This window comes from Salmo salar, unplaced genomic scaffold (assembly GCF_905237065.1).
Source record: "Salmo salar unplaced genomic scaffold, Ssal_v3.1, whole genome shotgun sequence".
NCBI classification, from domain to species: domain Eukaryota; kingdom Metazoa; phylum Chordata; class Actinopteri; order Salmoniformes; family Salmonidae; genus Salmo; species Salmo salar.
The window spans coordinates 1,725-25,894 of record NW_025550470.1 but is presented as its reverse complement, the minus strand read 5'-3'; the positions used below and the strand labels follow the sequence as shown (position 1 = coordinate 25,894).

Here is a 24,170-nt window from a genome sequence, read left to right as displayed (position 1 = left end):
TTTTTCTCATAAAATAGCGATAATATTCCAACCGGACAATAGTGTATTCATTCAAAGGACAAAATAAAAAATAGCGAGGTCTTGTGAACGCGCATTTCCAATCTCTTAGTCACCAGGCAGTCCATTGACAAACTGTGCTCCTATTATCTGCCCAGAGACAGGAGACGCCTCAATCCGCTTTCTGAACGCTTTAGAGAGCCAATGGAAGCCTTAGAAAGTGCTACGTAACCCCAGAGATACTGTAGTTTCGATAGAGAAGCAAAAGGAGAACTGCAAATTCGCAGACAGGCCACTTCCTGCTTGGAATTTTCTCAGGTTTTTGCCTGCCATATGAGTTCTGTTATACTCACAGACACCATTCAAACAGTTTTAGAAACGTCAGAGTGTTTTCTATCCAAATAATATGCATATTCTCGTTGTCTGGGCAAGAGTAGTAACCAGTTTAAATCGGGTACGTTTTTATCCGGCCGTGAAAATACTGCCTCCTAGCCCAGACAGGTTAACCTCCTCCGAACATGTCGAACAGTGCTTCCTGGTTCCACGCACTCTCCGCTGCCAATGTGCGGAAATCCACTGCATAGCGGGCCACTCTGCGAGTGTCCTGCCGGAGCTGAATTAACTTCCGGGCAGCTTCTCTCCTGGAGAACGGGGCATCAAAAACCTCTCCCACAAACCCCTCCTGACTCACACACATGGATTGCTGTTGTTTTCATATGGCAGTAGCCCAGGTGAGAGCCCTCCCAGACATCAGCATGATGAGGTAGGCTATTGGGAGAGCAAAATTGCAAGATTATGTTATAATACTAATATTGCATCAAATGGTTGTTTTATGCAACAGAATAGAGGGTTCTTAGAACTATTGTGTCTGTGTGAATTGAAAGTGGGCCTTTGGGAGATAACACTGACAGGAGATTTAGAGCATGAGTTAATGTTTCTGTTCTATATTGTACCAGTGAGAGATGACCCCAGGGATAGATCTTGTTCTCTACACAAAGAGAACTGTCTTTACAGCAGATACTGTCTGCTGTGAATTATAAGTATCTTTCATACAAATCTTAACCTTGTGACCCATTCCATACATCTGTTGTTCGCCATGTAGACTGAAAGGAGTGTATCTTCGCTATAAAAGACCTTTGTACTTTTATCTCGGGGCTCTCAACAAATCATCTGAGGGTCATCGACCAGCTCTCCTTATCGTAGAGCACTTAATCGATTCACTTTATATGTGTGTGTTGTATTGACCTGCTCCCTTATTAATAAGTGAATAAAGATTTAGATTAAGTATAACTGTGACTTGTGTGATAAGTTTCTCTCCTCATTTGCTAGTAAATAAATTAACCACCACACTATCTTGGAGCGATCCGAGGGGAAGGAGGAGGGCTGAAGCTCGAAAATGAAGCCACACTGAGCTAAAAACGCCTGGCAGGTGCTCGACTTTCCATTAAAACGTTCTGGGGTAGGTAAACGGGGCTCCCGGGAAGGTGGAGTGGTCGGTGGGGCGGCGCTGCTAACCGCTGAGTTACTGAGCGGCGGTGGGGTTACCACCATGGCAGGCTGCCCCCCAGAAAACCAGTGTAATTGTTCCAGCAGCATGTCCAAAGTCCGGTCATGGCGCTCAGCCAACGTTTGGACCCCCTCCATAAGACCACGAAGCAATTCCTCATGCCTACCAATGGAGCCTCCTTGGGAGGAGATGGCGTTGCGCAGCTGGCCCAGGTCAGCTGGGCCAGTCATGGCCAGTTTGTACCATCAGGTATGAAGGTAAGACCCAGATGCGGAAAACGTCAAATTAACAATGGTTTAATAATAATAATAATAATACAACATGGGCAGTCAATAGACAGGTCAAGGCAGGCAGGGGTCAGTAAACCAGAGGTGGGGCAACGGTACCGGACGGCAGGCAGACTCAGGGTCAGGGTAGGCAGAGGTCAATAATCCAGAGGTGCGGTAAATGTCAGCAGGCAGGTTCAGGTTCAGGCAGAGAGGTTAGGCAGGCGGGCTCAGAGTGAGGACAAGCAAGGATCCAAACCAGGAGGGTGAGGAAAAAGAGAGACTGGGGAAATCAGGAGCTGGGGCAAAAACACTGGTTGACTTGATAAACAAGACAAACTGGCAACAGACAAACAGAGAACACAGATATAAATACACAGGGGATAATGAGGAAGATGGGTGACACCTGGAGGGGGGTGGAGCCAATCGCAAAGACAGGTGAAACAGATCAGGGTGTGACAACACTGGGTGCAATATGGATCAAGATAAATACCTCCATCAAAGTTTAACAACTATTTGGTTGGATGCTGCATGACCATGCATGACCATGTGACCAAGTTTGTGGTCACTTAGAAATGTACTTGTTTTTGAAATAACAGCACATTAAAATAACATCAAATTGATCAGAAATACAGTGACAACATGGTGATGTTGTAAATGACTATTGTAGCTGGAAACGGCAGTTTTTTATGGAATATCTACATAGGCGTACAGAAGCCCATTAACAGCAACCATCACTCCTGTGTTCCAATGGCACGTTGTGTTAGCCTTTTAAAATTATAAACTTGGATTTGCTAATTGATCATTAGAAAACCCTTTTCCCTTCATGTTAGCACAGCTGAAAACTGTTGTTTCTGATTAAAGAAGCAATAAAACTGGCCTTCTTTACACTAGTTGAGTATCTGGAGCATCAGTATTTGTGGGTTCGATTACAGGCTCAAAATGGCTAGAAACAAAGAACTTTCTTCTGAAACTCATCAGTCTATTCTTGTTCTGAGAAATGAAGGCGATTCCATGCAAAAACTTGCCAAGAAACTGAAGATCTCATACAATGCTGTGTACTACTCCCTACACAGAACAGCGCAAACTGAGTGGGAGGCCTAGGTGCACAAATGAGCAAGAGGACAAGTACATTAGTGTCTCTAGTTTGAGAAACAGACGCCTCACAAGTCCCCAACTGGCAGCTTCATTAAATAGTACCCGCAAAACACCAGTCTCAACGTCAACAGTGAAGAGGCGACTTCGGGATGCTGGCCTTCTAGGCAGAGATGCAAAGAAAAAGCCATATCTCAGACTGGTCAATAAAAATAAAAGATTAAGATGGGCAAGAGAAGATTGGAAAAAAGTGTGATGAGGTGATTTTCCAATGATGTCAAGAAAAGAGGCACTGAGTTTGAAGGTAGGTCTTGAAATACGTCCACATGAACACCTCCAATTGACTCAAATGATGTCAATTAGCCCATCAGAAGCTTCTAAAGCTATGACACCATTTTCTGGAATTTTCCAAGCTGTTTAAATGCACAATCAACTTAGTGTATGTAAACTTCTGACCCACTGGAATTGTGATACAGTGAATTATAAGTGAAAGAATTCTGTCTGTAAACAATTGTTGGAAAAATGACTTGTGTCATGCACAAAGTAGATGTCCTAACCGACTTGCCAAAACTATAGCTGGTTAACAAGAAATTTGTGGAGTGGTTGAAAAACTAGTTTTAATGACTCCAACCTAAGTGTATGTAAACTTCCGACTTCAACTGTATTTATACAGTACCAGTCAAATGTTTGGAGACACCTACTTTCAAGGGTGTTTCTTTATTTGTACTATTTTTCAACATTGTATAATAATAGTGAAGTAATCAAAACTAAGAAATAACATATGGAATCATATAGTAACCATTTGAGATTCCTTATAGTATATTTATATTATATATATATTTATATAAATAGATTCCTTAAAGTAACCACCCTTTGCCTTGATGACAGTTTCGCACATTCTTGGCATTCTCTCAGCCAGCGTCATGAGGTAGTCACCTGGAATGCATTTTAATTAACAGGTGTGCCTTGTTAGAAGTTTATTTGTGGAATTTCTTTCCTTCATAATGCGTTTGAGCAAATCAGTTAAGATTTGACAAGGAAGTGTAACGCCCTGGCCATAGAGAGGGGTTTTTGTTCTTTATTTTGGTTAGGCCAGGGTGTTAGATTGGGTGGGCGTTCTATGTTTTTGTATTTCTTTGTTTTGGGCCGTGTGTGTGTGTGGCTCCCAATCAGGCACAGCTGAAGTTCGTTGTTGTTGATTGGGAGTCACACATAAGTGCATGTTTTTCCATTGGGGTTTTGTGGGTAATTGTTTCTGTCATTGTGTTTCACCTGACAGGACTGTTTGGCTGTCAGTTTCTTATTTTGTGTTTGCATAGTGTTCTTTCTTAAATATTAAATATGATGAACACTAACTCCGCTGCGTTTTGGTCCACTCTCTCTCACGGCAGTCGTTACAGAATTACCCACCAAACAAGGACCAAGCAGCGGAGGAAGGAGCAGCACCAGGAGAGCAGCATGATGGACTCATGGACGTGGGAACAAATACTGGACGGAGAGGGACCATGGACTCAGGCTGGGGAGTATCGCCTCCCGCAGTGGGAGATCGAAGCGGCGAGATCGGAGAGGCGATGGTATGAGGAGAGAGAGCGCAACAGGCACGAGAGGCAGCCCCAAGATTTTTTTTTGGGGGGCACACGGGACAGTCGGCGGTGCCGAGGTCGGAACCAGAGCCAGTCGGGTTGACGTTGGAGGCGAGCGAAGGGTGGAAAGCAGAGACAGTGAAGGAGTTGATGGGGAGATTGGAGGAGAGAGAGATGAGAGACCTGCTGGTTTGGTGCATAAGGCACGGCATTCTCCCCTACGGAGCGTGTCAGTGAATTGATGTCACCTGAGTCAGTTCTCCATACTCGTCCTGAGGTGCGTGCTGGCCGTCTGTTGAAGACTGTGCCTGCGCCCAAAAACAGGCCTCCTGCATGTCTTCCCAGCCCTGCACGTCCTGTGCCTACGCCCAGAAACAGGCCTCCTGCATGTCTTCCCAGCCCTGCACGTCCTGTGCCTACGCCCAGAACCAGGCCTCCTGCAAGTCTTCCCATCCTGGTCAGTCCTGTGCCTCCTCCTAGGACCAGGCCACCAGTGGGTCTCCCCATCCTGTCTGTCCTGTGCCTGCTCCACGGACCAGGCCTCCAGTGGGTCTCCCCATCCTGGTTAAGCGTATGCCTCCTCCACGGACCAGGCCGCCAGAGTGGCCCGCCTGTTCGGAAATGCCAGAGTGGCCCGCCTGTCCGGATCTGCCAGAGTGGCCCGCCTGTCCGGATCTGCCAGAGTGGCCCGCCTGTCCGGATCTGCCATCGCCTCCCGCCAGCCGGGCGCAGCCATCGCCACCCGCCAGCCGGGCGCAGCCAGGGTCGCCCGCCAGCCGGGCGCAGCTAGGGTCGTCCGCCAGCCAGGCGCAACAAGGGTCGCCCGCCAGCCGGGCGAAGTCAGGGTCGCCCACCAGACCTTCGGCGCGGCCAGGTGCGCCACCTAAGAGGACGACGCCAAGGGTGGGGCAGAGGCCATGTCCCGCACCTGAGCCGCAGCCGTAAGAAGGCCCACCCTTGACCCTCCCCTTCAGTGTCAGGTTTTGCGGCCGGAGTCCGCACCTTGGGAGGGGGGTACTGTAACGCCCTGGCCATAGAGAGGGGTTTTTGTTCTTTATTTTGGTTAGGCCAGGGTGTTACATTGGGTGGGCGTTCTATGTTTTTGTATTTCTTTGTTTTGGGCCGTGTGTGGCTCCCAATCAGGCACAGCTGAAGTTCGTAGTTGTTGCTTGGGAGTCACACATAAGTGCATGTTTTTCCGTTGGGGTTTTGTGGGTAATTGTTTCTGTCATTGTGTTTCACCTGACAGGACTGTTTGGCTGTCAGTTTCTTATTTTGTGTTTGCATAGTGTTCTTTCTTAAATATTAAATATGATGAACACTAACTCCGCTGCGTTTTGGTCCACTCTCTCTCACGGCAGTCGTTACAGGAAGGGGTGGTATACAGAAGATAGCCCTATTTGGTAGAATACCAAGTCCATATTATGCCAAGAACAGCTCAAATAAGTCATTACTTTAAGACATGAAGGTCAGTCAATGAGGAAAATATCAAGAACTTTTACATTTTCTTCAACTGCAGTCGCAAAACCACCTAGCGCTATATTGAAACTGGCTCTCATGAGGACCACCACATGAAAGAAAGACCCAGAATTACCTCTGCTGCAGAGGATGTTCATTAGTTACCAGCCTCAGAAATTGCAGCCCAAATAAATGCTTCACAGAGTTCAAGTAACAGATACATCACAACTTCAACTGTTCAGTGGAGACTGTGTTTGTCAAAACTTCACGGTCTAAACCAATACTAAAGGACACCAATAAGAAGAAGACTCTAGCTTGGGCCAAGAAACACGAGCAATGGACATTAGACCGGTGAAAATCTGTCCTTTGGTCTGATGTGTCTAAATTTGAGATTTTTGGTTCCAACTGCCGGGTCTTTGTGAGACGCAGAATAGATGAACAGATTATCTCCGGTGTGGGGGTACTTTGGTGGTGACACTGTCTGTGATTTATTTATAATTCAAGACACATCATTCTGCAGGGGTGTTGTGTTCATGGGAAACACTGTTTTGTCACTGCACTTTCTCCATCAAAAGTTTCAACATGCCCATCATCTCACCTGGCTGCTGCTGTGCGTGTTGAACCAAGGCAGGAGTAACGGAAGTATATGGAATGTGATACTGTTGACTTTGAGTAGGAGCAGGAGCAAAAGAGGAGTGTGAGGCATGACGTTTTTCATTGTTAACTTGGTTGTGTGACACTGGGACATTGTCGTGCAGAGCAGTGACATGGCTCTTTGTTTGTTTAACGCCGCTTTGTTTCATTAAGTGTCTCTGCTCCCTCTGGTACTCGTCTAGCCTCACCTGAACGTCTCTGGAGCACTACTCATGAAGTGCTTTGCAGCTGAACCTGCAGGAGAGCTCAGGATCAGGGCAATGTTTCACAAACATGTGGGCCACTTGCTGACATAAGTTTTTCATCTTCCCACCCTGTCTGCGTAAACCCTCATCAGCTAAATCCGCTGCTTTGTTGAGCCTGATCCAGTAGACTACCTGATCCTCCCTCATTTTGGGCTTCGTAGAGTAGAAATCTTCAACTGGGTGACATAATGACGTGTCACTAAAATAGGAGGATTGGAAAGATTAGATTTGAGTTCTGTTTCACATCCAACGACTTGTCACTCCTCAAGCCTATCTTCGCTACATCCCTAGCTTTTCCCATCAACCTGCTCATGATCTCTTCCTCTTGCTCAGGCACCTCATCTTTGATTTTTCAAATAGTCTGTTGTCAGATCAACCCACTCTTGTACTGTGTACTTGTCAGAGCTGTCACCTCTGAACACTCTGGGTTCTCTCTCGGACTTGACGTGGACTGTCACATGTCGAACTGGTGGAACTTCATGTCTTACTGAATCAGTTGCTGACGTTTCTCTTCATGGTGTACTTTGGAACTCAACACTCACATCTATGGCTCCTGCTGACGTCAATCTGGCAACTATGGAGTCACCTATCTGCACTCTAAACTGGCCTACCATGTCAATAAGGTGTAGTATGGCATCTGTATCGCTACTGGGTGTGGACGTGTGTGAACCTCCTCTCAAAAACAGACCCATAGGAGAAAAACTTTTGCTCTGACCTCGCCCCGCACTCCTAACACTATCAGCTAATGACTGATATAGCCCCACACCACGACCATAAAACCCACTGGACATCACATTGCTACCTGTATGCTCGCCAAAAAAAACACCCCTCCCCTTGGCAATAGTAGGAATAGTAAAATCGTCAACTATTGCTCTATCAGTTGAAGATTTGTGAGCCATTTCCCCACCCTTAGATGAAACAAATTAAATGTAAAATAAAAAGTTAAGACGAATTGACAGAGAAAATAACAGGAAAATCCCTGAACACTGAAATTACAAAACAGCAGTCCTATGGCCATGAAACCACAAATCTGACCAGAAGAGCACACTTGATTTACATTTCCCCCGGTGATCTGCGTCAGGCTGATCTTGAGGATCTGACGGGTCACGGCACCAGTGTAAGGGCTCTCATATGGCTCATCGACAAAGGACGCATTGCTGTTCTTTCACAATTTATTCTGCAAATACATACACAACACTGTGTAAACTTCAGAACAACTGCAAACCCACCATGGTACCTCCATCAAAGTTTAACAACTCTTTGGCTGGAACTGTAATACTTTTAGAAAAGTTAAATGTACAGTACCAGTCAAAAGTGTGCAAAGCTGTCATCAAGGCAAAGGGTGGCTACATTGAAGAATGTAAAATATAACATATATTTTGATTTGTTTAACACTTTTTGGGGTTACTACATGATTCCATATGTGTCATTTCATATTTGTAATGTCTTCATTACTACTCTACAATGTAGAAAATAGTAAAAATAAAGAAAACCCCTTTAATGTGTAGGTGTGTCCAATCTTTTGACTGACACTGTACTTCCTAGCTAAACCCATTGTGGATGCATTTTCTAAGTTTCTGGAAGTGTAACAGCTCTCATTTGGCTCATCGACAAAGGACAAAGTGTTGTTTTCTTTCACGGTTTATTCTGCAAATACACACACAACACAATTGCAAACCCACCAAGCAATCTCCATCAAAGTTGAACAACTCTTTGGCTGGAATTGTAATAATTAAAAAAAGAAGTTAAATGTACATTTATATTATACATTTATAACATGACTACAGACAACATTGTGTAAACTTCAGAACAACTGCAAACCCAACAAGCGATCTGAGTGACAATAACAAAATAAAAGTACATTTACACTTCGAGATGACTAGCCTCATTAGCAAAGAAAGTACAAGGTGAACATTAGCTAACCTTTAGCATAACGCAACGTGAAAATGTTATAAATGTCCATCAAATTGTAAATACATGACACAGCTCTATCACACTATTACATAACATGTCAACATCGATAGTGATTGTAAAACAATACATTTGTTCAGCCTAACACACATTAGATATCATTTAAAAAATGGAAACACTGGGTGCAGCATGGATCACAATTCATACCTCCATCAAAGTTTAACAACTCTTTGGCTGGATACTGCGTGACCATGCGCACACACACACACACACACACATACATACATATATATATATATATATAAGGGGACACAGTTATTCAAATAATACAGCAGGTGGTTCCACAACTATACATACATTTGCATAACCTGGCTGCTTAATTTATTATACACCTCTTGCCCACACAAAACTCATACAAGTAAGGATGTTTATTTCTACCCTGTTACACCCACACCATCCAAGTGGGAGAATAAGCACACTAATACACCATAGAGTTCATTTAATATTCACATAAGAACAATGTAGTTACTAGTTATTAAACAGGATATCGTTAGTTAAAATTAAGTGTATCTTGAGGAGTACTTAATGTGTACTTATACATTACACATCCTGACAACCTGGCTCTCATTTTTAAAGTTTCTGGAAGCGCCATCCATGTGGGAGAATAAACACACTAGTACACCATAGACTACACTGACCAATAACCAAAACGAAACAGGTGGGTGTTTAGGAGGGGTACTGAAAGACACTCATGGGGGTATCCACTGAAAGTTGACTAGCAACAGCAAAATTTGCCAAATGAAGAGGCAAACAAAAATAAAATAAAAAACATCAAACTTAGAGACAGGAAGTAAACCAAAAAGGTAGAGCAAAACAAAAACAGGGAAATTAGATAAAGGATTGTTTTTCCACAAATACAAAAAGAGAGCCAACTGAAGGTGTTAACCCTTCGCATCTGTCAAGACAACTGGAGCACTGGGCCTGCCACTCTTAAATATCACCTGGGCCAGGACAGGTGAAACACCTTCCCACTAACTTGATGGCAACCAGCACAGATGTAAAACATACTGACTAAATTCGTTAAGGCTGGGTCATTGAAAGAAAGCTTATTTTACACTTCTCCAGTGAAACGAGGCCGCCATGCATTTATGAAAGCACTTGTTTCCAAAACTCAAATTATCTCCCTCTTTTTTACAGTTCTACAAGAATATTAAATGATGTTAAATAAAAGTTTTATTAGTAAAAACGTGAGCACCAACATTTTTTTATGGGCTTAATCATACAATTACATATAGAATTGGAGCCTATTTCTTTCTATTCAAAAACGTGGTAAGCCTACCTGTTTGACAAACACAATTATGCTATCTATCAGTGAAAATGGTTAACTTTGTGAAAATGGTTAACAATTATGCTATCTACAGTGAAAATGGTTAACTTTGTTAAAGCAAGGCCACTGAACTCTCGTGTATTTTCTGCAATATGCATTGATATGGGCAGCGACCATGTAACACTTTTACAACATACAGAAGTGCGCTGGTTATCAAGGGGCATAATATTGACAAGTTTTTTTTAAATTGAGAGACGAGCTTAAAGTTTTCTTTACTAACCATAGTGTTCACTTGTCTGACCGCTTGCATGATGACGGGTTTCTCACACGACTGGCCTATCTGGGTGATGTTTTTTCTCACCTGAATGATCTGAATTTAGGATTACAGGGACTCGCCGCAACTATATTCAATGTGCGGGACAAAATTGTGTCACGTCCTGACCATAGAAAGCTTTTATTTTCTATGGTAGAGTAGGTCAGGACGTGACAGGGGGTTTTGTCTAGTTTAAATTTTCTATGTTGTGTGGTTCTAGTTTCTGTTTTTCTATGTGGTTTTTTTTGGGATGATCTCCAATTAGAGGCAGCTGGTCATCGTTGTCTCTAATTGCCGATTATATTTAAGTAGTTGTTTTTCCCACCTGGGAAATTGTGGGAGATTATATTTTGAGTTAGTGTATGTTGCACCTCTTCGTCACGGTTTGTTGTTTTGTTTAGTAGTTTATTTGTATTTCTTGCATAGTTTCACAGTTAAAATAAAATGTGGAACGATACACACGCTGCGCCTTGGTCTCCTTCATACGACCAACGTGACAAATTGAGGCTATGATAAAGAAGTTGGAGCTCTTCTCTGTCTGCATTAACAAGGGAAACACACAGGACTTTCCATCATTGTATGATTTTTTGGTGTGCAAATTAACTCAAGCTTACGGACAATGTCAAATGTGATATAGCCGAAGCACCTGAGTGAGTTGGGTGCGCAATTGCGCTGGTACTTTCCCCTAAACGGATGACACAAACAACTGGATTTGTTATCCCTTTCATGCCCTGCTTCCAGTCCACTTACCGATATCTGAACAAGAGCCTCATCGAAAATGCAACAAGCGGTTCTTTGAAAATTTAATTTAATCAGAAGCCTCTGCCAGATTTCTGGATTGGGCTGCGCCCAGAGTATCCTGCCTTGGACAATCATGCTGTTAAGACACTGATGACCTTTGAAACCAGGTACCTATGTGAGAGTGGATTCTCGGCTCTCACTAGCATGAAAACTAAATACAGACTGTGTGTGGAAAATGATTTAAGACTGAGACTCTCTCCAATACAACCCAACATTGCAGACTTATGTGCATCCTTTCAAGCACACCCTTCTCATTAACGTTTCTGGTGAGTTATTCACAATTTTCGATGAACAAATAAGGTTTTATACAGTATGTTAGATGGTTAAATAAAGAGCAGAATTATTGATTATTATAATATTATTATTTGTGCCCTGGTCCTATAAGAGCTCTTTGTCACTTACCACGAGCTGGGTTGTGACACTCATTCTTATGTTTAATAAATCTATCGTATAGTGTGTGGCAGAATTACAACGATGGCAAAAACAACATTTGAGAGTGCGCTGAGCATGGTGCTAGAGAGGGTACGCGGTTGAATGTTTGAAGGGGTACAGGACTATAAAAAGTATGTTAATACAGCGCTTTTAGAAAGTATTCATACCCCTTGACTTACAGTATTCCACATTTTTTGTGTTACAGCCTGAATTAGAAAACATTTTTCCTAACCCATCTACACAAAATACCCCGAAATGACAAAGTCAAAACATGTTTTTGGAACTTTGGCAAATTTATTGAAAATTAAATAGTCAATACAATTTAAGTCAAAACTGTCACTCTGGAACATTCAATGTCATCTTGATAAGCAACTCCAGTGTATATTTGGTCTTGTAATTTAGGTTATTGTTGTGCTGAAAGGTGTATTTGTCTCCCATTTAGCCTGTGCTTAGCTCTTGTCCTTTTCGATGACAAGCATACCCATAACATGATGCAGCCACTACCATGCTTGAAAATATGAATAGTGGTTCTTAGTGATGTGTTGTGTTGGAATTACCCAAACATAACGCTTTGTATTCAGGACATTAAGTTCATTTCTTTGCCACATTTTCTGTAGTTTTACTTTAGTGCCTTATTGCAACCAGGATGCATAAAGTCACCATTGGCCTCATGGTGAAATCCCTGAGTGGTTTCCTTCCTCTCCGGCAACTGAGTTAGGAAGGATGCATGTAATTTTAGTGACTGGGTGTATTGATTCACCATACAAAGTGTACTTAATAACTTCATCATGCTCAAAGGTATATTCAATGTCTGCTTTTTTTATTTCTACCCATTTACCAATACTAAGTGCCCTTCTTTGCGAGGCGTTGGAAAACCTCCCGCGTCTTTGTGGTTGAATATATGTTTGAAATTCACTGCTCGACTGATGGACCTTACAGAAAATGGTATGTGTGGGGTACAGAGATAAAGTAATCATTCAAAAATAATGGCAATCATGTCATGGAAAAATACAGTCAATCATATTTCTCAAATACCGGAGCCTGTGATTTCAGATAGACTTTTATTACAACATAATAAATTCCGAGCTGGTTCATGAAATCAACTACTTTCCAGTCTTGGCACATACTTATTATACATTTTTCCTCCTTACGTCACACCCATAGTAACTCCTGTTAGGCTAGGGGGCAGTATTGACACGGCTGGATAAAAAACATACCCGATTTAATCTGGTTACCACTCCTACCCAGTAACTAGAATATGCATATACTTATTACATACGGATAGAAAACACCCTACATTTTCTAAAACTGTTTGAATGGTGTCTGTGAGTATAACAGAACTCAAATGGCAGGTCAAAACCTGAGAGATTCCTTTACAGGAAGTGGCCTGTCTGACCATTTCTTGAACTTCTTTTCCATCTCTATCATTTACTAAGGATCTCTGCTCTAACGTGACACTTCCCACGTCGTCCATAGGCGCTCAGAGCCCGGGAAAAAACAGAATGTCGTCATTCCAGCCCCAGGCTGAAACACATTATCGCCTTTCTCAAGTGGCCGATCAAGGGACACTGGGCTTATGCGCATGACCCGACCGCCCCCGCCTTTGGGATTTTTTCCTCTGTTTGCCGAAAAGGAGATTCCCTGTCGGAATATTATCGCTTTTCTACGACAAAAATGTCGTAAAAATTGATTTTAAACAGCGGTTGACATGCTTCGAAGTAAGGTAATGGAATATTTAGAATTTTATTGTCACGAATTGCGCCATGCGCGCGACACTTCTTTACTATTTCGGATAGTGTCTGGAACGCACGAACAAAACGCCGCTATTCGGATATAACGATGGATTATTTTGGACCAAACCAACATTTGTTATTGAAGTAGCAGTCCTGGGTGTGCATTCTGACGAAGACAACAAAAGGTAATCAAACTTTTATAATAGTAAATATGATTATGGTGAGTGCTAAACTTGCCGGGTGTCTAAATAGCGAGCCCGTGATGCCTGGGCTATGTACTTAGAATATTGCAAAATGTGCTTTCACCAAAAGCTATTTTAAAATCGGACATATCGAGTGCATAGAGGAGGTCTGTATCTATAATTCTTAAAATAATTGTTATGCTTTTTGTGAACGTTTATCGTGAGTAATTTAGTAAAATGTTAGCGAATTCCCCGGAAGTTTGCGGGGGGTATGCTAGTTCTGAACGTCACATGCTAATGTAAAAAGCTGGTTTTTGATATAAATATGAACTTGATTGAACAAAACATGCATGTATTGTATAACATAATGTCCTAGGGTTGTCATCTGATGAAGATCATCAAAGGTGAGTGCTGCATTTAGCTGTCTTCTGGGTTTTGGTGACATTATATGCTGGCTTGAAAAATGGGTGTCTGATTATTTCTGGCTTGGTACTCTGCTGACATAATCTAATGTTTTGCTTTCGTTGTAAAGCCTTTTTGAAATCGGACAGTGTGGTTAGATTAACGAGAGTCTTGTCTTTAAATAGCTGTAAAATAGTCATATGTTTGAGAAATTGAAGTAATAGGATTTTTAAGGTTTTGAAAATCGCGCCACACCTAGCCCATAGAGGTTAATGACTCATCCCCTCTGGCATTTAGCCACCGTCATTTTATTGCCTTCCACAAATTTTTGTTTGGTTTCATATTAGGGCATGGAAACTGTAGTGCCTCAGCAATAGTTCAAAAAGACAGACATGTACTCGCCTTAAGAAAGGTGCATGCATGTAGGACCATAGCAACAGTCCTTGGAACTCTGGAAAAGACTCAAGAGATGTAACCATAGCAAAAGTACATAGTAGGCCATAACACAGTTACAGGAATAACCAGTCATATCCAACCCCAGACAGGTGCATGTCTAATGGTGTCTAATGACCCAGAGCACATATAAAGTGCAACCATCTTACTAGCTCTTCTGCAATTAATAATTAACACACATGGTCTGGAAATATCTCAATAGTCACTATTATTGTGCACATATTGAGTCCATGCAATTTATTATGTGACTTGTTAAGTAAATACTTATTGACTCAATGTCACACCTAACCATAGAGAGCCCTTGGTTCTCTATGGTATAGTAGGTCAGGGCGTGACTGGGGGTGTTCTCTGTTGTTTATTTCTATGTTGGTGTGCTTGGTATGGTTCCCAATCAGAGGCAGCTGTTTAGCGTTGTCTCTGATTGGGGATCATATTTAGGCAGCCATTTCCCCACTGTGTTTTTTGGGATCTTGTTTTTGTGTAGGTGCCTATTTGCACTTCAGTCTTCATGTTTCATTTGATCATTTATTGTTTTTGTATTTTGCAGAAGTTTCACATTATAATAAAGATGTGGAACGCTACTCACGCTGCGCCTTGGTCCAATCATATTTTAGAACTGACAGAAGATCCCACCACAACAGGACCAAGCAGCGTGCCCAGGAAGAGAGTGTATCCTGGACTAAGGAGGAGATCCTGGATGAGAAGGGATCCTGGACTTGGGAGGAAATCCTGGCAGCATAGGATCACCTTCCTTGGCAGGAGCGGCAGACGGAAGGTTATGATGGAGGACAGCGACGACGCCGGGGTTCGCGGCCACATAGAAAGCCCAAAAAACAGCCCGAAAATATTTTTTTTGGGGGGGGGGGTCGGCGGAACCGAGGAGTGAACCAGAGCCAGTCTGGGAGAAGAGGGAGAAACTGGAGGAGAGTGAACGGAGAGAGTCAGAGACCGTCAGAGAGCGGATGGGGGTATTGGAGGAGAAAGAGCAGAGAGAGCTGTTGAGTTGGTGGAAGATGCACACATTTGCCCTAAGGTTTGTGTAATCAGTAATTCACAGAAGTAGCGAAAGCATACACAATCATCCAAACCGGAAAATGTAGGCTACATTAGTCCTTGTGCTGAAAATAATAATAAACTATACTATGAAACAAAGATAAATGATATAAAGAATGACAGTAAAAAGCTTTGGAGCACCTTAAATGAAATTTGGGGGGGAGAAAGCGAACTCAGATCCCTCATTCATTCAATCAAGTGGCTCATTTATCACAAAACCCACTGAGATTGCCAACTACTTTAATTGTCAAGATAAAAAACTCAGGGATGACATGCCAGCAACAAACGCTGAACCTACACATCCAAGTATATCTGACCAAATTATGAAAGACAAGGATAGTACTTTTGAATTCCGTAAAGTCAATGTGTAAAAGGTAAACAAATGATTGTTGTCTATCAACAATGACAAGCCACCTGGGTCTGACAATCTGGATGGAAAATTACTGAGGATAATATATTGCCACATCTTCAAATTAAGCCTACTAGAAAGTGTGCCCTCAGGCCTGAAGGGAAGCTAAAGTCATTCCGCTACCCAAGAATATTAAAGCCCCCTTTACTGGCTCAAATAGCCGAACATTCAGTCTGTTGCCAACCCTTATTAAACCCTTAGTACACTTCTGGAAAAGATTGTGTTTGACCAGATATAATGCTATTTCACAGTAAACAAATTGACAACAGACTTTCAGCATGCATATAGGGAAGGACACTCAACAAGCACGGCACTTACACAAATGACTGAATGGCCGAGAGAAATTGATGATAAAATGATTGTGGGGGCTGTCTTGTTAGACTTCAGTGCAGCTTTTGACATTATCAATCATAGTCTGCTGCTGGAAAAACGTATGTGCTATGGCTTTACACCCCCTGCTATAATGTGGATAAAGACTTTAAGTTATCTTACACGTTATGTTGGCTGACAATGTGTTAGCTACGCTGTCCTTACGAACCACATAGCATATCATTACAGCAGTATGTACTGGTATGTTAGCTAGCTTCCTAACGTTAGTAGTTATACATCAAATATGCCAGTAAATTAACTATAGGCTATCTAACTACCCAACGTTTATTGACTTGATTATTCCAGTCATTCTTAGCTTAGCTAAATGGTACAGTCGTTGTGTATTCTCAATGGACATTCATGTGCTTTTGTAAATTCGCTCTGGCTATCTAAACCGATTTCATTGCACTCTCGTCTGAGTGTACCAGAGCGCGCTCAACACCGGTTGAATATGGCCGGTGTCAGTAAATGTCGCAAACAACGAAAACTGCCTAACCAGCTATGCTAGGATGACCAAAATGGTCAGAGTGGTCTCATGTGTGTCTGGAAGTAGCTAGCAAGCAAACCAAAGTTAGCTTGGGTGCTTGGCTGCTGTTGTAAGACCAGAACGCTCAAATCAACCCTCCTCCTCGGCCCGAACGTCCAGTGTGAGCTCCATGAGCAAAACGGTCTGAATTTACTAGCTGACAATGCTCAGAATTTATGTGCGACACATTGTACAGCGCCATATTTTCTGTTCCATCCTAACGGAAAGCCAGAGGGTTTTTCATTTTTCATGGAATAGAAACACCATAATATTAATCAAATTAAATAAGCAGGTACCAGTCAAGTTTGGACACACCTACTCATTCCAGGATCCAGGATCACTATGAAATAACACCAGTCTCCTGCGTACCCCGCATTCTGTAGTACAGACATGGCCTGCTCTCACTTATGTAAGGAATTAGGCACTTTCCCATGTTTATTACAGTTTGTATTGTAGACTGCACAGTAGACTAATACACAAATAAACACTTTTGTTGATTACATAATGATAAAAAATACTCTTTCTAATTGCAGATGTTGATTTAGTTAATAAACCATAATGAATTACTATGGGAATAAATATCACTGATTTACAGAAATATTGGAACAAAGTTATCTAATGAAGGCAAACAATTTAGAATCCTCCAATCCTGTAGCCTACTCCCAGCGCCATATTTTCCATTCCATCCTAACGGAAACCCTGAGGGTTTCATTTTTCTCTGAATAGAAACACCATAATATTAATCATAATTAAGTCAAATTTCTTAAATACTATGTTATTACAAAAAAGGTTTTAATTTTGCTGGTAATACCAATACGGAATACTATCAAATGTTTCTCAAAGATGCCCTCTGGTGGTCAAACTAGCAATAACTTGCAGTAACAGAAAAAATGGCTGACAATTTAATGACAGAATTCTGCAGCAGCACGCATGGTGTGCCTCAGTATGTCGCAACTTTTAAAGGAGGAACCACTGTACATGTCAAGGAGGCAGAGTAAATTTCCTCATTTAAAAAACAACTTAAGTCATACCCATTCAAGCTAGCTTTTAGTGTTTGATTGCTTAATTTTCTTGAAGTCTATATTTTGCATTAGTAGGTAATGTTTCTATGTATTGTGATCGGTTTCAACTTTTTGTATTGACTCTATTTTTTGGTTTTGTTTTCTACTTAATGTGCACTGAGCTAGGGAAACACGTTATACAAATGAAATTGTTATTATTATCGTTATAATAACCCAGTCGTAATAATGGGCTGCAAAAATTGAGCATTTATTTTCAAGATTGTGCCCTTTAGCTGGGCGCTATGCCCAAAAGTGATCAATACAATAGTTGATCTAAAAACAAATGATTTTGGCAAACTTGTTTCTAACCAGCAACATGTATCACTTCTGAACTTATACATGCTCCCAGAGAGGAATGGCTGATTCAACTTGTCTAATTGTTCAAATCAGAGCCTTCTTGGCTAATAAGGAATGTTGCCATGGATGTAATGTCTGTGCAATTAAGTTATACTTGCTAGGCGAAGAGAACATGTTTGATTTTTAGGGTGTCATTTTTTTAGGGTGTGACAGCTTTAGTTTGTAAGGCTCATATTGCCCAACCTATTCAAGGAGACACTGCAGGGAAAGAATATCATTGTGGTAATTTAACATTTCACATTCAACAAAACCTGAGATGACTTAGTCTCGGATATCCCAGACCTTGGAGCATCGTAAGCTATTGCCTGGATACCCATCCACATTGTTACGGCCAACTGACGTTTCTTCTCCTCTATGTGTCTGAATTTATCTCCCTCTCTGATGATTTCAAGAATGCAAACGCATTCTGACCGTTCTGATTGGTCACAGAAATCAATAGGTTGTGCCAGAGCCAGCCTACATGATGACATTATTCACTTTGATACTCTGATTGGTTAGATTTGTTAAAGACCATCCAATCGCTGATGAGTCGTCAGGCAACATAAGGTAGGTAACGGCAGAAGGTCTGGCGAGGACGTGGCTGCTCTCTGACATTTCGAAATGGGGGAAAAAATATTTTAGGGGAGGATCCTCTTCAGACAGATAACTCTCAACAAATCAAGAGTTTGGGTAGGCAGGGTTCAAAATTCAGGCCAGAATTCTGCTTATGTTTAGCTAGGGCAAGAAGTGGATCAGGCAGGGACGTTACCAGTGACGTGTTTTCCATTTCTGACTTGTCATCTTTGTCCCAACTGATGCAGGAACATCTACACACATGTTAAACTGGAGTATTGGTACATTGCCGGAAGCAACCAGTCTGTATAGAGAGACTAGAGATGACACAGACTCAAGCCCAAGCCGAAGTCACCCTCTATGTGACAATGGGTTTTGGTGTTGATCAATAAATCGTCCTGCATCTTCATTATAATTTTTATGCATAATTGTTGTTAATTTATGAAAGTTGTAATGGAACCATCATATTTATATATATTATGATATAGTTCGCATCACCAATAAACATTCTGCTATATTCACTATTGTCTTCATTACACTTCAAGTGAAGCTTGTTTAACTCCATTGTTTGTAAATAATTGATATCTTAAACCAGTTAAAAATATAATTTTTCATTTTTGGACTGTCAGTCCTTGCACTAGACAAAATGTCTTAGAGGGGTTACATTTCCCTCGTCCCTTAGCTATTTACCAAGTGGCAAAGCCACAGTTTTTTTGCTTTAAAGAGATTCTTACTATGGTCCTTTTTGTATACTTTTTAGCCAGTAGTAACTGATCACCGAAGACAATGAGAACGCTTATAAAGAGATCAGTGATTTGGCAGTGTGTTGCCAGGACAACGACCTCTCCCTCAACTTCTGCAAGACAAAGGTGCTGATCGTGGACTACACGAAGCGGAGGGCCAGGTATGCCCCCATCCACATTGAAAGGGCTGTAGTGGAGCAGGTCCAGAGCTTCAAGTTCCTCAGTGTCCACATCACTAAAGAATTAACACGGTCCACACACAACAACGCATTTGTGAAGATGGCACAGCTGCACCATTGAGAGCATTTTGACTGGCTGCATCACAGCTTGGTATGGCACCTGCTGTAGTAAATCAGTAAATCACTGGGACCGAACTCCCTGCCATCCAAGACCTCTAGAAAAGGCGGTGTATTAACTGTGGAAGACCCTAAAAATTGACAAAGACTCAAGCCATGCACCAAGTCTGTACCAACCGGACCCTGATCAGCTTCTACCCCCAAGCTATATGACTGCTAAATAGTTAACCCCTAGAGTCAATTGACGCCCCAGTGCGTCAAAATAAGTAACACTACAAAAAAGTCCCCATCAAAATGTGTCAGTTTTGACTTTTACATATTGGGATTAAAATAGATTGAAATGACAATTTCTTTGTCCAATATCCATGAAAATTATCTATATGGTCAAAGTGGAAGAAAAACTACAACATTTGTGAGATTTTTTTTAATGAAAAATAAAGGGGGGTTGTATACTCATTACATAAGTATACAACCCCTGAGTCAATACATTAGAATCACATTTAGCAGCAGCGATTACAGCAGAGTCTTGGGTAAGTCTAAGAGCTTTCCACACCTGGATTGTGCAACATTTGCCCTTGATTATTTCCTAAATGTTTCAAACTCTGTCATTGATTGTTGATCACTATTAGACAACCACTTTCAGGTCTTGCCATGGATTTTCAAGCAGATTTAAGTCACTTGGCCACTCAGGAATATTCACTGTCGTCTTGGTTTAGTTTATAGGGATCCCCATTATACTACTGCACATGCAGAAGCTACTTTTTCTGGGGTCCATGTAAAACATACAAATACATGACAAAGTACAGAACAGTAATATACAAGAACCACATAAGATATAACATTAAATAAAACATTTCCAGTACCAGTCAAAAGTTTGGACACATCTTCTCATTCAAGGGTCTTTCTGTATTTTTTACTATTTTCTACATTGCAGAATAATAGTGACATCAAAACTATGAAATAACACATATGCAATTATGTAGTAACTAAAAAAGTGATCAACAAATCAAAATATATTTTATATATGAAATTATTCAAAGTAGCCACCCTTTGCCTTGATGACAGCTTTAAAAACCCTTGGCATTCTCTCAGTCAGCTTCATGATGTAGTCACCTGGAAATCATTTCAATTAACAGGTGTGCCATGTAAAAAGTTAATTTGTGGAAGATTTTTCCTTCTTTGAGCCAATCAGTTGTGTTGTGACAAGGTAGGGATGGTATACAGAAGATACCCCTGGGTCTTTAAATAGATTTTTAAAGGTGCCAGGTTGGACAATTTAACTACTTATCATGTTTAGATGTGCTGTCTATAATCACCCTGCAGTCAAACCTATTCATAAAATTTGATGTAATAATAGTATGTGAAATATTTTCATTACATTTGTCAAACTGTAAGTTGAAGAAACAAGTACTGTATTGCAGTTTAAAATAAATTAGTTCATAGTTAATCAAGAGAGGAAATAACAAACAAAAAATAAATATTGGAATGAAGCTTATTATACATTAAATAAATAAATGATAACTGTTTTAGTCAGTGGACAGCACAGCTTGAAACCACAAATGACATAACTAATAAATATATAAACATACTTTGTTCAGCTCAGCTGTAATTTTGATTAACAATCAGATGCATAATATAAAAAGTAGTACATTGCACAAAAAACATGTGGCCTTTTAAGCCTATTATACATTTTCACTTGATCTTCTCAGATGCAGTCCTGTGTAGTCAAGTTATAAGTCCCGTGATTAGCAGATATAGATGATTGGCTGTTCTTGTGATTACAATTGGCCACAGATGTTAGCGATGTCACCTCAGAAGAGACCGTTTCTGGTGGTGTACTGTACATTGTAAGATCTCCGTCTGTGCCAGTGTCTCCTTACAGCTGCACAACAGCCACATAGCATGCACTGCAAAACAAAGATGGTGAAGTATGATTCACATGCTAAATCAATATCATTGCAGACATCGAACAGCTTATTTGATCATATACTTTGTAGAGTATTTTCACAGTACACAAGTGAACACAAGCCTATACGTACACATAGCAGGATCCACAGGGGTACCAGAATGATAGCGATGCCACAAGGGATGATAATGGCCAGAGCCCAGCCAGGAAAACCTCCATCACTTGTGGTATTGAAAGTAGTGGTCAGCAAAAGGGTAGGAAGTGGTGTGGTGCTGGTAGTTGTTGGGGCAACCGTGGTTGTTAGGAAACCTAGAGTACACATTTAAATACATTTTAGGGGGAATTATAAACTATAACATAGTGAACTATAACATATGAAACTGTTTTCGAGATTGAGTATTACACATACTGTACATGGTGTTTTATAACTTGCCGTAATAAAAAAACTGAAATGGCAAAAAAAGCAGCATACCTGAGACTTTTAAGATTTCCTCTAGAAAAGCACTAGGGAACTTGATGTCTTCCTCTTTGTATACATACATCATGTCTGCCCTGATTTGAGTGCCAACAATACTGTGGACGTAGAAAAGTGGTTTTGTGTGAGAGTTGAACATCTTCCCTCCATCCTGTTTAGCTGTACAAACAGCAGCTGTATGAAATCTGCAGACATTCTAAAGAGTGCAGTTGAGAAAGATGGGTTGGTTTACAGACATGACGTTGTACTTACGTGAAGTTGGCATTGGGAAAGACAAATTGTTTGCCATCTGGTTTACTAAGAATATCATTGAGCTAAAAGGGGACAAAACAAAAAGTTGTCAATTACTATCATGACCTGAACATGACCATGGATGTATCTTCTGTATAGAAGTATCTTACTAGGCTGTTAATTGAATCCTGTATCTTGTTGTAGGTTTCACTGGTGAATGTGAGTCTATCTCTTCGAGACTCCATGGTGACATTGGTTATTTTGAAACCAAGATCGATGGCAAATGAAGTATGTGTAAGTTCTGTGAGCACACAAAAAAAGTGTTACTATAGACAACAGACCAAATGAACTGCTACAATATAGGAGTTTCAACATTAAAAAACATTCAAGAAGTATTGAAGCAGTTGAATGTTTACCTATGAAAAGTTATATAGAGAGAGTGGAAATAAATGTAATGATATAAGCCTAATTTGTTGAACTCACTGATATAAGTTGCATTCTGGAAGGTGGTTTGAGTGTTTCTCTGAATGTTCAATTGGCGAGACAGTTGCTCGTTGATGACACCAAGGACATCATCCTCAGTGGGGACTGGTGTGTTGAGCTGGAACACCAGCCTAACAAAAACCATCACTGTGCCAAATCTAAGAGAAAATAGTAATAAATGAACATGTCAATTCCTAAAGAAAATGTGTGTGCTTGCTAGCGTGTCTTATAATTTTTATGGCTGTGAAATAAGATATATTAGTGGCAGTGACTGCAGTAGTAATGGTAGGTAGATGGAAAAACGTTGGTTTTTGGTTTGGTGTCTCTAGCTTGAACGGTTCAAGAGTTACTACTATTGTTGGTAGGTTATTACATGCTAGTTTCTACTTGTTTAAATGTGTATAGTTTATAACGTTATGAAAATTGTTGTAGTACAAAAAGTATAAATGCTCTAAAATATATATCTAAGTTGATTCCGTGTTTAACTTAAAGCGTTTAAGTGCAAGAGTGGGCTAAATGAATCAAATAATTAGAAGAAGTATGTAAAAAATCTGGTGGTTTTACCTTCAGCAAGCACATTAATTGGATTAAAATAGCGCCTATACACAAACTGAGGTACTCAAAGAGCTTTTCTAAAGAATGGCTGACATTTTGAATGCTTTATGAAAATATTAGTAGTTAACGACCCACAAACAGATACACATGGTTCTTTGCTTCAAAGTTTCCTTGATTGACAAAGTGTTTATTGAATTGCATAAAATAATTATACAAAAATGATCTTGCTTACCTGGTTGTTGATGTCACTGAAGCCATAGAAGTTGAGGTAAAAGTTGGAAGTGCAATTGTGGTTGTACTTGTAGGTGCTGCAGTTGCAGTCATTGTTGGAGAAACAGTTGTGGTCGTTGTTGTAGGACCTGCAGGTTGAATTGCCATGCTAGAAGCTACAGTGGTGGTGGTGGTTGTAAGAGCTGGAGTTGCCATTGTTGGAGCTGCATTTGTAGTTGTCATTATGGCAGCTGAAGTTGTGGTTGTCATAGTAGAAGATACAGTTGTGGTGGTTATAGAAGCTTCAGTTATGGTTGTGGAAGTAGGAGCTTCTATGGTGCTGTTGATAGTAGGAGCAGTGGTAGTTCTCGTAAAAGCTGCAGTTGTGGTTGTCGTAGGATCTTCAGTTGTCGTAGGAGCTGCAGTTGTCGTAGGAGCTGCAGTTGTCGTAGTACGTGTTGCAGTTGTGGTTGTTGTACTAGGTGCAATTGTAGTTTCTGTAGCAAGTGCTCTAGTTGTAGTTGTAGTATCTACAGATGTTGTAGTAAGAGCTGCAGTGGTTGTCGTAGGCGCTGCTGATGTGGT

At 41.0% G+C, this 24,170-nt stretch overlaps 1 long non-coding RNA gene across 1 annotated transcript; it reads right to left on the bottom strand.

Moving 5' to 3' along the window:
- Window positions 1-22,577: 22,577 nt before the first annotated feature.
- Window positions 22,578-23,968, bottom strand: LOC123739477 (uncharacterized). Its single transcript, XR_006767720.1, has 3 exons — window positions 23,608-23,968; window positions 22,821-22,978; window positions 22,578-22,638 (listed from the first exon to the last, which is right to left on the bottom strand). It is a non-coding gene; the product is annotated as an uncharacterized lncRNA (long non-coding RNA).
- Window positions 23,969-24,170: the final 202 nt, after the last annotated feature.